The 15151-nt window shown below is 43.0% G+C and overlaps 1 protein-coding gene across 2 annotated transcripts in view; it reads left to right on the top strand.

The window, feature by feature from the left end:
• Positions 1–3887: 3887 nt before the first annotated feature.
• The window catches only part of LOC147305488 (neural cell adhesion molecule L1.1-like), a 44321-nt gene continuing 33057 nt past the window's right edge, over positions 3888–15151 (top strand). For both annotated transcript variants that reach the window (XM_086276738.1, XM_086276736.1), the window contains exon 1: positions 3888–4043. The gene's annotated coding sequence lies outside the window, so the exon portion shown is untranslated. The remainder of the gene's footprint in view (positions 4044–15151) is intronic.

Below are 15151 nucleotides of genomic sequence, written 5' to 3'. Positions count from 1 at the left end.
CTCGTTTCATCAGTAAGCTGACTGTACTTCATTATTATTTCAGCATTAACAGAGCAGGCTGAGAGGAAGAAAGGCCTTTTCAGTATTAAAATGAATATATTAAACTTCTGGAAATCACCTTTTATTTTTATCATGTCTGCATGTTTGCATCTGAGAATTTAAACCTGGAAACTTGAAGTTTGTTTTCTGAAACTTGCTGTGATACAAAAACTGTCCAGTTCCCTTTTCTTAGAAAGAGACATGCTTCTTGTGTTTTTCTTCTTTAACACACAGTTAAGGAATGAAAAGGTTAAATCTAATCATCAGCTGCTGGACAGTAAATTACAATAGAAATTATTCTGAAATACCCCAAATTTGCTAAAGCAGTTTCTGTGACATCTGTTTGTACCTGAGGCTGTGACACACATGCAGGTCCAAACACTGTTCAAACAGGTGTTCCCTGACAAAACTTTGTGTGTATGTTTTAGATGGTATTGAAAAGGCCAGCTAGCTTTGTGCAGTCTTTGCTGTGTCTCAGCTTTTTTTACCTCCCTTCTTAGATTTGCTGTTTTGACTGCATACACATATTCCCAGTTAAATACAGCTACATGAAGTGATTTACGAGTATGGTGTAACCATATAGAACAAAAGGTTGTGCGTTGGAGGTCGTCGTCCTGGCTGCGCAGCACAGAGGGAGGGACCATCAAACACGTTATCCTGACAGCTAACTGAAGCCTGGTTCCTGATGTGCTCAGTTTCAGTTTTTCTCAACACTTCTCTGTGCAGATTCTACAGGAAATGCTACACAAGTACGTGTGTGCAATGAGTGCTACCAAAGAATGTAACAGAAGAATAATCCAAACTTTAACATGTCTCGCACTTTACCTTCAACAGTCCTGTAGGACATAATGACTTCCTCTCTTTCCTTGCATCACTCAGTTTGCTGACTTCATGTGAGGAGTCTCTGCTTACCTTGCTTTCTGTCCTTGATACACTTTGTGACTGTCATGATTCGAGTTTTGAGGAGAAGACAAACGACTGCATGGTCTCAGTAGATGCCAGAATAGTGATCTTTATTACACACTTCTAAGACAGAAGCATGGGAAGACAAGCGTACAGCCACAGATCTCCGCCGGGCGGCGGCTCTCCATATCTTTTATATTATTCATGATGACGTCACACAGACCTTACTGGAAATGATATCAAGTCCCCACAATCCCAAAAGTCTTCCTTATATAGACATCAGATGGTACTTTTAGAGAAAAACAAGTGTGTGATCTGTTATGCATTTTGTGAAACTGTGAGTCCACTAGAGAGGATGTCCTGAGACGACCTCCCTTTGTTAATAAGTGTTTATGTGAGGGAACGTGCGTGTCTTTCATAAGTCTGTATATATGTGCACGTTAGTGAGGCCTGACTACGTGCATAACTGAATGTAACAGTCCAGCTCGAGTGGAGTGGTGATGTTGCAACAGTTTAAGCAGAGAGAAAGTAAGCTGGTGGAGAATTACCTTGTAGCCGATTTACTAAGAATGATATGATGAATGATACAATGATATATTGCTGATAAACTGATGCAGACTAATGAAGTAATAATGAACTTACAACAGTGCATGTAAATGATATCAGTGAGATTAAAATAACATCCATTATCCTAACAACTCCTTTGAAACAATGTAAGACATTCAACATAATACAGGTCAATCCAACAGATCTAATGATTTTCACACTCTTCTAAGTCAGAGGTCTAATGCAAACTAAAACTACATACCATATTATAATGCAACTACTTTGATCTCATATATAAGGTAACATATGATAACAAATTAATCTCCACATGACCAATGGGGGCTCGTCCGGGATTGGTAAGGTTACAATTTGCCTCACAACGTGACATTTTCACAGGACCATACATGTAGCCTGAGTAAAAAGCAGACCTGCACCGTACTCAACCTCACTGAGTGCATGAATCACGTAGAAATCAGAAATGCGTTGCTTATGTGTGCTTTTGTGTGTGCTTGTGTAGCTTTTATGCTATTTAATGTCAGTTATTTTAGCTTTTTATTACATTTCTGCGTTTTAGTCTGGTTGTTAAAGAGGAGGATCTCATGCTGCAGGCTTAATAATGCTCAGGCCTCTTCAAAGCAGGTTTTTCTTTTCTTTTAAATGTTTTTGTGGGTTTTGCAGATTGTTTGACTGATGATTTGTGTTTTATATTAAGCTGTCGGAGAGCTATGGAGAAGAGCACAACAACGATGAGACACAAAGAAACACTAACCGATCACTGTTTCATCATATCCATCTTCCTGCTAAAGAAAACCACTTAAAAAACTGACGCCTGGTCCCGTCCATCTGTCCTCTCACATCCTTCTTTCTGTATTTATCTTTCACACACAAACACACACAGAGAAAGTGTGGGCGTGTTTTGGATGCCTGCTCTGTTTGGCAGTTAACAAAATGTCACATGGATGTCACTGGGTTTTATAATCTGGATACCAGAGAACATAATCTCCATTCTAATTATGAGAGGAGGAAAAGAAGGAGGAGCAGAGCGGGAAGGCATCTGGACAGACTGGAAGGAGATGGAAGAAGCACAATGTGAGCTGCTGTTGGTGGTGAGTTCAGGGGTGGTACTGCTCTGTTATGTCACACATTTTTCAGGGTTTTAAAGGGAGTGGGCCTTTTAACTATGACATAGCCAATTTACCCAAAGACATAATAAACTAAAACAAGATAAATTATTTAAAGAGCTGAAGATTAACAACAAGTTTTAACTTTAAAACCTGCATTAAGCAGAAGAAATAACATAAAATCACTTAAACTACAGATTCTAGTGTAATCACAGTCAAGCAGAGTTAATCCTGCTTCCAGAGACAATAACCACCAGCAGCCAGAATAAAAAATAAAACTAATAAAACAGCAACAGTAGATTCACTTTGTTGTGTTTTCATGAGATAAGATTGGTTGCCCTAACAGGACGCCACTGACATGCGTAACACAATTTCACCCACCAATTTGTTGACTTGATGTCTGCAGTCACATTTATCTACAGTTATCAGTAAACAATACAAACCTTTGTTAGAGGCTTGTGACATAAGTCCCAACGATGCCACCGGACTAACCCACGGTCATATGGTCACACTGGCTCAGGTCGAAAATGCTTCAGTCTTTAAACCTGCTGAGTTCATGCAAAGCAAGAACCAGCTGCTATTTCACCGAGGGCACTGCTCGTATTCAAGCTTTAGCAAGAAACTCACTTTCAGGACCCTGAAGATGGAAATTACTAATTAATCAGTTCAGTTCAGTTTCTATTCATTAGTGTAGCTGAACTTAAAGGGTCATATTCTCCCTCTTCTGTCCTGCAATTCTGAATAGTGCTCCAAAAAAAGAAAGGGAAGAAGAAGAATATAATAACTCTAATTTCATGGATCCATCCATTATCTTAAATTTTTCCATTTCAGGGTTTAGGGGCTTTGATCGATCTGGTCTAAAATATCATAATTCAAAAAATTTTTTTAATAATTTTTAAAAAATCTAAAATATTTACCCAAACTGTAAGGCTTCCCTCTCTAATGGACCAGTGTACTGGCAAACAAACATCTCTTATTGAACTATAGGAAGCTTTTATAATGAGCTTGTGCTTCTGTGATTCAGCCATTAGCAGCATTAATGGATATAAGGAATATAAATATAAATATAAAAGACAGAGAGTATGGAGAGGTAAAAATAGGGGATGGGGGGGGGGGGCTTTGAGGTAAAGAGGAAGGGAGGGGCAGGAGGTATATGGAGAGAGAGAGAGGGAGAGAGAGAGACTACAATAAAAAGGCTGATGTCATCTCTGTGAAGCAGCCAATCCGAGAGCAGCAGAGAGGGAAGGAGGGAGGGAGAAGAGGCAGAGCTCAGAAGGGTGTGTTTTCTGTACCACTGCAGCATCAGTGCAAAAAAAGACAGGAGGAAAAGGCACGAGTCGGTGGACTGGACCGAGAAACAATACAGAGCTAGAAGAAGAGCCACGGAGAGGAGCCTGAGAGGAGGAGACACATCAAGAGGAGACACCTGCAGAGGTAGGACTAACACTGAAGCATCCCAGGCTTCTGCTGGTGTCTGGGTTTCCATCCATGAATGTGTGTGTCTGTGTGTCAGTGGGTTGGAGATCAGGGCTGGAGGCTCTAACGGTGTCTTACATAATAGGAAGGCAGGTAGTGTGTGAGCGACTGTGCTGAGATACTAGACAAGTGTTTGTGTGTCACTGTACATACATGTGTGGGTGTTGGTGCGCACTTCCTCCTGTCTGTGATTTCACCTTTTGACTCAAACATGCTCGGGTCAGTAAATGTTCACTCGTGATGTTTGTGTGGAGGTAAATCCATCTGTAGGGAGTGTCTGACCCGATTCAGCTTTTTAATATCTGATAAATAATCTGCGGCCGTGTGTTTTTATGAATATTGAATGAAATGCTGCACTATACCACATTATCGTGTTAAATTATTCACTGCTGCTCTGTAGCACGCTTCCTTTCATGCTAAAAGTCTCTGCCAGGAATGATTTAGTCTGATCTTTATATCTCCAAACAACATAACTGCAATTCCCATCTTGTGTCCATGCCAGCTTCCAGGCTGCTGTCCGCCCATGGCCTGGTGCTGAATGGTGCTGTTTCCAGGTTAACAGGGTCTTTGGTTTGTCCAGTTAGCGGTCCAAAACCAAGAACATATTCAGTTTATCAGCATTTATGACCAAGAAACGTGTAAAAAAAAGTGTTTCCTGTAGCTCAACTTCTCTCTGAATTGGGGGATAAAATGCAGGAAGAGAAAGCTGTGTTTGTCCTTTGCTTCTGTTTACTCTGGAATTCCTCTTTTTCCTCATGGCAACATCATTTAGGCCTCTTTGTCATTCTTTGCCTGCATTGTGGAGTTTTCTCACTTAAAATTAGGCCAGAACCTGAGAGCAGGAATAAGAGAGAGGAGGTGGAAGGAGAGCTGAAGGAGGGGAAGTTGATAAGGTGCAGAGTTTGAGTGAAACGGGAGGTGAAGGATTTAGCCCAGAAGAGCCTGAATCCAAAAAGAGCAGAAGAAATGAGAGGATGTGGAAGGTGAGAGGGAGCCTGGACTGGGATGAGAGGAGGAGGAGGAGGAGGGATATTTAGGGCTGAGTGGCGTAGGAGGATTTTTAGCCCTTTTCTCTTTCTCCCCTCCCCAGATCTTTGGCAGCAGTCAAACTGACTGAAACCATCTGCCTGCATTTTTTATTCAGGCTTTTGTACTTACAGTAGACTACCTCCAGACAGCCACATGAAAAAAATATGCATCATGAAAGGAGCGCTCTGCACAGCCCTGTTCTCAAGATATGACTGCAATAATTAACAAATGATGTTTTTAAACTTTACTGTTCTTTGAACAAACATATCCATCTTTTGTTTTTGCTGCCAGTAAGATAAGATAAGATAAGATAAGATAACCTTTATTAGTCCCACACGTGGGAAATTTGTTTTGTCACAGCAGGAAGTGGACAGTGCAAAAGTTATGAGGCAAAAATTAGAATACAATAAGAATAAATACAGTACACAACTGTACAGAATAGAATAAAATAAAATACTATATACAGTAGAATAAAATAAAATAAATATACAATAAGATAAAAATAGAATACAAATACAAATACTATATACAACTGAGTAAAAATACAACGATGACAGAAAGGATTATTGCACTTAGTATTATTGCATATGTATGGATGTGTGTGCTTGATCAGTTAAAGTCTTTATTATGGAGTCTGACAGCAGTGGGGAGGAAAGACCTGCGAAATCTCTCCGTCCCACACCGTGGGTGCCGCAGTCTCCCACTGAAGGAGCTGCTCAGTGCTGTCACAGTAACATGAAAAAGTAGCTTCCCACTGTTTTGCAGCACGTCTTCTTTAAAAGACACTCTGAGCTGATCCGTTTCTGTGCTTTGAAAGTCGACTGTTTCCTGCCTCAGACTCAGTTCAACAGTCTTCTGTCATGTTTAGTGGAGAGGAAGCAGCAGCACCGACGCATTTCAGACTGAGCTCAGTTCCAGCTCTGCGTCTGCTTTTCGTTCTCGTGAATGAGTTTGAACTTATTAAAGTGTTTCTGACAGGAATTCCCTTAAACAGACTCGTGTCTGTGTGCAGCGCCTCACTGCAGACGGATCGCTGAATTTTTAATGATATTAAGTTGTGCAGATGATGAAGTTTCTCTATTTCACAATCAGACCATAACCTCCCCGTCTTTTCTTCTGAAAGCCTTTCTGAGATTTTTGTTTTTACCCTCAATGAAATACATTAAATTAAATTAAATAATGTATAAAATAAAAATTAAGTACATATATATTCTTGAAATTAGGAGCAGCTCTTTTTAATTACACTGACACTCACTGTCCTCTTGTCTTAATGTCGACAACATTTATGAAACTAAGTGAACGATATCTGCAGAACATTGATTTGATTTGATTTTTGACAGAAAAACGCCCAAATTAAACCAGCTAACCCTGTGTGCGCCGCTGGTGACGTGGTGATTAAATCACTTCTTCATCGATATATTTCTCTGTTTTTGCTTTTGTATCATCCAAACATTATGACACTTTAAATTCTTTAATATAGTTTTCTATAATGACACCAACCCGTACGTTGCAGAGAGCCAGCTGATAAGAAATGATATGAAGCTGACAGCAGTTACAGAGTGTGCGAGTGCTGGGCGCTCGGTGCTGTCCAACAATGTGGCACACACTGAGCCTCCTGTGTGAGTCTTATTCATCCAGACGGAGCAAACTCGCCCACCTGACACACCTGATACAGTTAAAAGCATTTGAAATTATTCAGACAGCCTCTATCTGATCAACCTGGATTCTGAATTATGACACAAAAATGATGACGTGTTTATTCATCTACATTTACAAGATCAATATACTAATAAGAGGTTATGAAAAGGGCAAAGATATAACAAGTGGCATAAATGTGGCCCATCTGTAAACATCTGTCACAGTTTCCAGGCTGGGAGCGAACATTTACCGAAGCGTTGATCCAGACGTGTGATCTTTGGAGTGTTTGAGGTAAAAATGATATCATCAGTTTTACAGATATGGGTAAAGACTCTTCACACATCAAAAAATTAAACTTTACGCAACATTTCTGAAAATAATATCAACGTAAACTCTGTGGCAGTTTCTCCACAACTTTTTGTGACTTTTTATAAATAAATATTGTCACATAAATATTCTCCATTAATCGTTTTCTGACGTCCCGAGCAGCATTTAGCAGCTCTGCATGCAGAACATGTCAGAGGAACGATGCGGTTGTTTAGCGGAGACTGTTTAAACCTGTTTAAAAGCGCTCTGACTGAAGTTGTTACTGAGAGTAATTCTGGGCCCTCGGGCAAGCCTCGGTGTCTACATCCCTACGTTAGCATGCAGACTGGGAGGACAACCTGAATTTGTCTTGTCCCAGCAGGTCTATCAAGTGGATCAAAGAATGAGCAGTTTGGACTAAAAGGTTTCAGCCGCAGGTCAGATGGAGGTCTGGGTTCAGAAAATAAGATTAGTCTGAATTTAGCTCTTTCTCAGTTCCTCTGTCCGTCTTTGCTCCGAGTGTCGTCTGTGATTCTCTTTGTGGCATTTCTCATCCATCTTCATCCATCTCGCTCTCACGCCCCCGCTCCCTCCCCCTCGAAACATCTTTCCTCTCTTTTGACCTTTCGTTCTTCCACATCGCCTTTTTTCCATTTTACCCTCAACAAATGAGGTCTTTGTGTTTAGAAATTAAGGAATGCCCTTAACACCCCCCTCCCATCTTTTCCTCCTTCCTTTTTCGAGTGTGTGTGGAGATTGGGGGGTGCGTCCATTAGCCCGGATTAGAGCCTGTAGGCAGGTTTTAACAGCCCCTCTGTGTTTGGGGCTTTAATCTCTTCAGAAGCAGCTAATCTGACTTCACTGGCTTTAACACACACACACTCACACTCACTCACACACACACACACACACACACACACACACACACACACACATACAGTGGAGTAAATGTGTCTGTTTTTGTGGGCAGTGTAGCTGATCCATGACAAGAGTCCATTCATGGCGTGACCACCAGCACAGAGACTCTATCAGACAAATATCAGACAAACAATATGATCAGTGACTCGGTGGACCAAAGGTCACATGACATACAGTCTCCTGACCAGAAGATGAGCAATACGAGACATAAATCTGATGCTTCTCACCAACCAGCAAAACTGGTTTGATCAAAGGATAATTTTTACCATATATTTCCTGTCGTGTATCTTCCGTGGTGATGGTGCATGAGCCTCAGACTGCACTCGCTCGCATCACTAAACATTCGTTTTTTCTAATGTCAGAGCTTTAAATGGTCATAAAGAACAAACATCCATTTGTGTTCAAAACTTCTCTTTAAAAAGTGAAACTTGAGTTTCAGGAAGCGTAAAGTGTGACTCATACAAAGCTGATATAGTCGAGAACAGGACGCCTCGTTTTTTGGTTTTCAGCGTTTTTTCATTTTTTTATTTGATAATAAACTGAATGTTTGGGAGATTTCGGGGAAAAAGGTTTAAAAACATCATCTCAGGCACTTTTTCAGTTTTCTAAAAAAGTTTTCTAAAAGAAATAATAAAATCCCCAAATAGTCTAATCAGAAACAGAAGAAAAACTCGAGTGGTCTAAAACGCGTTCATTTGTCCCTTCCCTTAATCTTTATGACACTGAGTGGAGCTCAGACTCTGTCCTGTGTTCATTTTGCTCACAGATGAGTCTGTTTCACTAAAACAAAGAGTGACTCATTCAAAGCCAGTAAACACTGATCAGTCACACCTGCTGTGACCTCTTTCACACTCCACCGCAAAAAAGAGGAAAACCTAATATTCATATCCGTGGTTTGCTAATGCTGGTGTGGAGAGATTTTATAGACCACAGTGACCTACAGGAAATAAAGAGGAGTGAGGTCATCGGCCACTTTGTTGCCCAAAGAGAAGCTCGCCTGTGCGTTAGGAAACCACAGCATCCAGGCTCTGCTCCGCTTTTTTTCTGCTTAATGTCGTTCTTACTTGTTCCAAGTGAAACGTTTGGATCGTTCTAAAGATAAATATGTTCAGTGGGGATAAACTGAGCCGTCATATCGTCTTCATTTCCCCAGAATTCACTGTTAGATGGTTTCAGTCACCAACATGCTTCATGATGGAGAAATGTCTGATTGGTTCATCACTGCCCTTAAGTAAAAGTTCATCTTTGTGGCACGCAAATGTTATCTTTAGCATTTGTCTGATTTTTCTGATATTCGACTCACAATTGAATAATCAAGAAAATAATTCCAAAGTTAATAAGTGATGAAAATAATCCTCATGTCTGATTAAATCTCAGCGTCCGTGTCATCCCACAGCTGCAGAATTATCTCGTTTAATCCACGATTATCTTTGCATAATTTAAAATTTCTTTGCATTTTTGAGTTTAATCCTGTTGCACCTCCAGTCGCCGAGTACTCGAAATAAAGCTTTTCAGTTTAAGAGATGAGCGCTCAGGAAGAGGAAATATGTTTCTCGATACTTTAGTATGTTCTGCATTATTTCAGCTCCTGCTGCTTTTCTTTTATCTCCTCATACCTGCAGCGACGGCAGAACTTTTTCCTGGGCTCACCATCTGTCACCTTATTTGTGCTATATTTGTGCATGTGTGTGTGTGTGTGTGTGTGTGTGTGTGTGTGTGTGTGTGTGTGTGTGTGTGTGTGTGTGCACTTTAAGAACCTGCACAAAAGGAGGGAATAAGCTTCCCAAAAGCTGGACGGCTGCTTTAACACTGCAGACCACTCGTGTTGAGCAGAGGAGACGCGAGTGGGAACTGAGACAATGGGAAGAGAAACTGTGTGTGTGTCTGTGTGTGACTGAGAGAGAGAGGGGTGAGTTGAGGCGATGTAGGGAGTGGCACCGGAGAGAAAGCGAGGGAGAGGTGTGGAGGGATGGAGTGGGGGATGGGAGAAAAGAAGGAGGGGCAGTGTTGGGGGATGGGAAAAGAGGAAATATTGCTGTGTGCTGCTGGAGTCAGGGGGTTACCATGGTGATGGGAGAATGACGGAAAGGGATGGGAAAGACTGCCAATACACACACACACACACACACACACACAAGCGCGTGCACAAACCAAATTGACATTTTTCTGTCTGATTAAATAAAGAGATTTACGTCAAATCTCCTTTTAATTTAAAGCTTCCTTCCTGCGTGCTCAGGGTGGGGCGAGCAGAGACAAACGATGCTGCAGAGGGAGGAAGAAGAGGAGAAGATAAAGACCGAGGCTCTGAGAGGAAATGCGATCTCCCACCTGGGAGGGGTGTAGCTGGGAGCCGGAGAGATGTGACGGTAGACGCTGATAAGTTAAAGTTATTAACTTACTGGCACATCAGTAAAGTTCAACCGGACTCAAAAAGAAGCAAAAATGAAATAATTGTGAACCAAACAGTGTGTTAAACTCACTTTTACTGTCTGTGTGCAAACAGGCTGTAACGTCTGTGACTCGCTGCTGTTTTCACACATGATCTGCATCCCTGACACAGACGTGTTGGGGAGACACATGATCCAGTGCAACCATCACTGCAGTCTCCTTATCTATTTTGCCTGATGTGTAAAAGCAGCACGTGTATAATTTAACCAGCGTTATACTCTTAGCACCACCTTTTCCGTCCTTGCATCTATAATGACTCTGATGAACCTGCTAACTCACTCGCTTGCTAAATGAACAGCTAATGTAATTTAGTTTAATTTTAGTTTCATAATGAAGTTTTTATTTGAACCAAGTGGCTAATAATCAAGTGAAGGTTGTAGCTGTTTGTGTGAAATATCTGTGAAAGAAATGCAAACCCAGACTAAGCTTGCAGAAATCCTTCATCTTTGTTAAAGAAACTCGTCCGTTCGTGTTCTGTGTGACTTCATCTCCGCGCTTCAAACGAATTCACCTTTGTCTCGTCGATGCTCCCGAGCACCTGCTGGCTGTGACCTCACACCTCGCACATCAACAGGACGAGGTTATTATGTTGAGACAAAATCAAAGCCCGGCGTAGCGCCTTTTACCTGCCAGGAGGGATTAGGTGTGATGTGTCTGCAGCTGCTGTGAGTCTGAGCTCTCAGTGGATCATCAGCCGTGAAGAAGAAAGATCCAGAGTCAGAAGAGCCGCTGGCTCGCTGTGGTGTAAGTGGGTGGGAGTGCGTGGGAGGATGTGGTGGAAACAAGAGAGGATGTGTGTGGGACCACTGAGGATAATGTGTGTGTGTTGGTGAGAACATTTAAGTGGAGCTTATCTCCATAATGTGGATTCATTTTCTGTTTCGCCTTGGGCCTCACAAAGTTTTACAGCCATGCTTTCGATCTTTACACACAAACCTCTGTGATCTCAGTCGTTGCTGGGATTCATGTTTTCATACATACACCATGAACTCACTGCCTCCCTGAGCTCCACGAGCGCTACTTTCAGCTCGTTTGTTCAGCTCAGTGTTCTCGCTGTTTTGGCCACAGGCAGCCGTGTCCAACGATAAACCCAGGTACGCTACCTGTACAGCAGACGGACGCCGCGCGGGACTAGCCTGTGGGAGCATTAGCAGCTAAAGACTCGAGCTGGTGGTTAGATATGCTCACTCCTCCTGAACCAGCTACTGTGCGTCACAGCTGCTGTGATGGAGAGCATGAGTTAGCGTGAGTCAGGTCTGTCAGGTCTCATAAACCTGTGAAGCACCCGCTGGCATCACACACTGTTGGGAAGGAGAACATTTTAACCCAATTCCCGCCTCTTCCTAACCCTAACACGGACGTTTATAAAGTCCGATTCGATCTGAAACCCAAGTAATGAATCCTCCAATGAAAACAAAGCAAAGCGAGGAAAACGTGAAGGTTCAAAGGTCGACGTGAGGCAAACGTGCAATCAGACGCTGACGTTACCTAAAGTCCTGGAGCAGGTCAGGATCTGTGCTGCTGGCAGTCACAGCTGTAGCTCGGTGGTGTATGAGCCGATGATGTCGCTGAGGCGTTTCCTCTGTCGGCCATGTTTTTATCGCCTCTTTCTAGAATGAAACCAGAGAAGAAGTGGGAGAGCGGTCTTTGCTGATCTCACAGCTCTCAGTTAAGTGTGCCCGTCACACGCGTGACACATGATCATGTGAGGCATTGATTGACTTCGCAGCTGAGCCGAGGGCCGAGGCCGCACGCCGCCAATTCCATGTTTTAATCCAGGATGTGTGAAAATGATTAGATCAGATTAACCAGAGAGGTTGTTGAATCAGAGGATGTAACATCCCTCGCTCGGACGACCTGTTTCGTGTTCTCTCTCAAACACATGAACAGTACTGCTGCCTCCTCACTTTCATTTCTTCTTCTCCTTCTTTATAGTGTTTGTTGGCTGTTGGCAAACAGTAAAATGGTGCATTACCACCACCACTTACTTTGATTTGAGTGGAGGCAGTGATAGATGTGTGGCCGTGGGTGTTGTATACACCGCCCCGAGCGCTCTGTCACACTGTGGCCTCTCACAGCTGGCGCCACTCACCCCTCAGCTAAATCTAATGGACTCCAGCGGGGCCGGGAAGCCACCCAGCGCGGGAGCCGTTGTTTATCCAGGAGCATACCGTCACTAATGAGCAATTTATTCGTGCCTGTGTCGCTTCGTTTGCCTTCGTGGAGAGAAACGCAAATCATAAACAAACGTGCCGGCTTTGTGTCTGCCGGAGTGTGTGCGTGGGAGGGTGGGCTGTTGGAGGAGGGCGGAGGTAATCCAGAGGTGACTAAACAATGTCACACCAATAAGAGCTCATTTGAATGTGAAAAGCGTCGGGCTGAGCTCCGGGACCGACTCCCCACATCCCATCTGAAAGGCAAATACACAGAAATAACACAACAGAGCTGTGTGACAGACGCACATGTCTTCAGATGCTTTGTCAATTAAGTGATTAGTCAGAAATAATCAGGAACTTTTGATAACCAGCTTTTCATTCAACAAACACAAACGTTCGCTGCTTTTTCTGCCTCTGCAGGACAACAAGCCGTGCTTCAGGACTGACAGCCTGGTGTGTCTAACATTTGTTTAGTGAAATACTTAAAGCCTAAAATCAAAAATAAGTTTATACTCTTGCCTGTGACCCTGTTTTTCGGGTGGGCTGCCCAATTCTGAGGAGATGTTTGTTTCCCTTTAAGTCTGAAACGTCTCGTTCCAGAAACATGAAGCAGTTATTCATGAAAATCCTCTAACGTTGCTGTCAAAGAGGACTGTTCTCTATCATCAGGGGTCTCAAACTCCAGACCTCAAGTGTCCTGCAGGTTTTAGATCTCACCCTGGGTCAACACACCTGAATCACATGACCAGTTCATTACCAGGCCTCTGGAGAACTTCAGACATGTTGAGGAGGTCATTTAGCCGTTTAAATCAGCTGTGAAGTATCGAGGACACATCTAAACCCTGCAGGACTCCGGCCCTCTTGGCCTGGAGTTCAACAACCCTGATATACATCTACCGGTACTACCTGAAGGAAGCTCAGCCAAGGCGGACGTTCACGTCGTGCCACAGACGGGGGCTGGGCAGCACACTGATACTGTCCGTGTCGACACTAAAGAAAATATTACGTTTGTAGATTTTTGAGGGGCAGGGTCATGAGCTGAACATTTCTCTCTCTGATTGTTTTGTTTTTTTCAGGTTTTATTCTTTGTTATTATTGTTTAATTTATTTATTTGATTAAAATCAGGAGGAGGCAGAAATCACCTTTCTGTTTTGTAAACATCAGCCTTCATTTTAAATGCTTCACCTCAGCCCATGAGCCCTCAGCCCCTTAGGTTACAAATTATACTAAAAAATAATTGGTTCATATGAACTTTGACCTTTGAGCGCTGCACAGTCAGCAAAGTTGGTGGGATTTCTCCTTGGGGATCAAGATGAAGGCACTCCATCAGAGCCTGGACTGACAGACTGAGCCTGGCTAAAACATTTCACCCAGAAATCACAACCTTGTTTTTTCAAAGCCTACGGTGTCTCCATTGCTTCTGCCTTTGCTGCAGCGTGGTTCTTTCATGGTGGAGGCTGATAAGGCAGGAGAGTTTTCATGGTGAAGCATCGCCTGGAGCTGTTTTACAGGCATGTCGCTGGTGTGGAGGCAGAAAGAGGATCCACACAAACAGAATGGCAGAACAAAAGTAATGAAGGAGGAAAAGCTGCAAACAGAGAGGAAAAACAAAGCAAAGGCAGAAGAAGACGGCGGGTGGTGGGAGGCCTGTCAGCGGCGGAGCTTTGTAGTCGGTCAGAAACCTCCTCGTGATTATTGAGTTATTCATCTCTCCACTTCCACGGGGAAATCCCAGTCTGCTAAGATGTGAACACAAAGACAGCTTAACACTGACGTGTGTGTGTGTTGCTACATCCTTCGAGTTGAGGTCATCCCTGTAAATGACAGAGCTGATGGTGACATCATCTGTGCATCATAAAGCTGACAAATGCACAGCAGCTGAGTCATGACTGACAGGAAGAAAAACACTTCATGTTTCAGAAATCATTTAAACACTTGGGTTCAGTTTTTTCTACTCTTGGATCTGTATGATGTCATAAACAGGGGACAACCCTATTATGTTCTGGCACAGAGCCAATCAGAACGAAGTGATCTGAAAGGGGGAGGAGCTACAACAGATCCTCCACCTTTCCCTCTGAGGATGAACTGAGCGAGGCCTGCTATAAGACTGATCAATGTGATTAGTGTGAACTGTGACTCAGAGCTATAGAGTAAAAATATGCAGCTGAAAACAGTCATAGTTTCGTCACTGATGCTGATTTGAATCTGTTTCGGTGGCTGTCACCGCACACAGTGTGAAACATTAGCACATCAAGAAAATGAAGCCAGTGGAGATGGGCCTTAAATTTGGTCTGCAGGCCTCAGGTGGTGTTACCTGTGGCTGTGAGCTCAGGGAACACTGACCTGATGAGTTTGAGGTCTGAGTCGCTCTTTCTGGCTCTTATTAAAGTTTGCTTGGTCAGACCTGGCCGTCCTCGTCCCATCAGTTTGTTGCTTGTCTTAAAAAAGATGGTGGAGGTGAAAACAACGGCTCCCGGGCCTGGCAGATCCCCATCTACTAAACAGAAGTGAAGAAGTTAAAGAATTGAAAAGGGGAGTAAGGGTGGGGAACGCAAACGAGAACGAACAGC

This window comes from Aulonocara sp. 'chitande type north' Nkhata Bay, linkage group LG20 (assembly GCF_057382095.1).
Source record: "Aulonocara sp. 'chitande type north' Nkhata Bay isolate Kocher_YH1m ecotype deep benthic linkage group LG20, A_spYH_male_GT1.1, whole genome shotgun sequence".
Classification (NCBI taxonomy): domain Eukaryota; kingdom Metazoa; phylum Chordata; class Actinopteri; order Cichliformes; family Cichlidae; genus Aulonocara; species Aulonocara sp. 'chitande type north' Nkhata Bay.
Note: the sequence above shows the minus strand (reverse complement) of the source record. Positions and strands in the feature narration are given on the sequence as shown.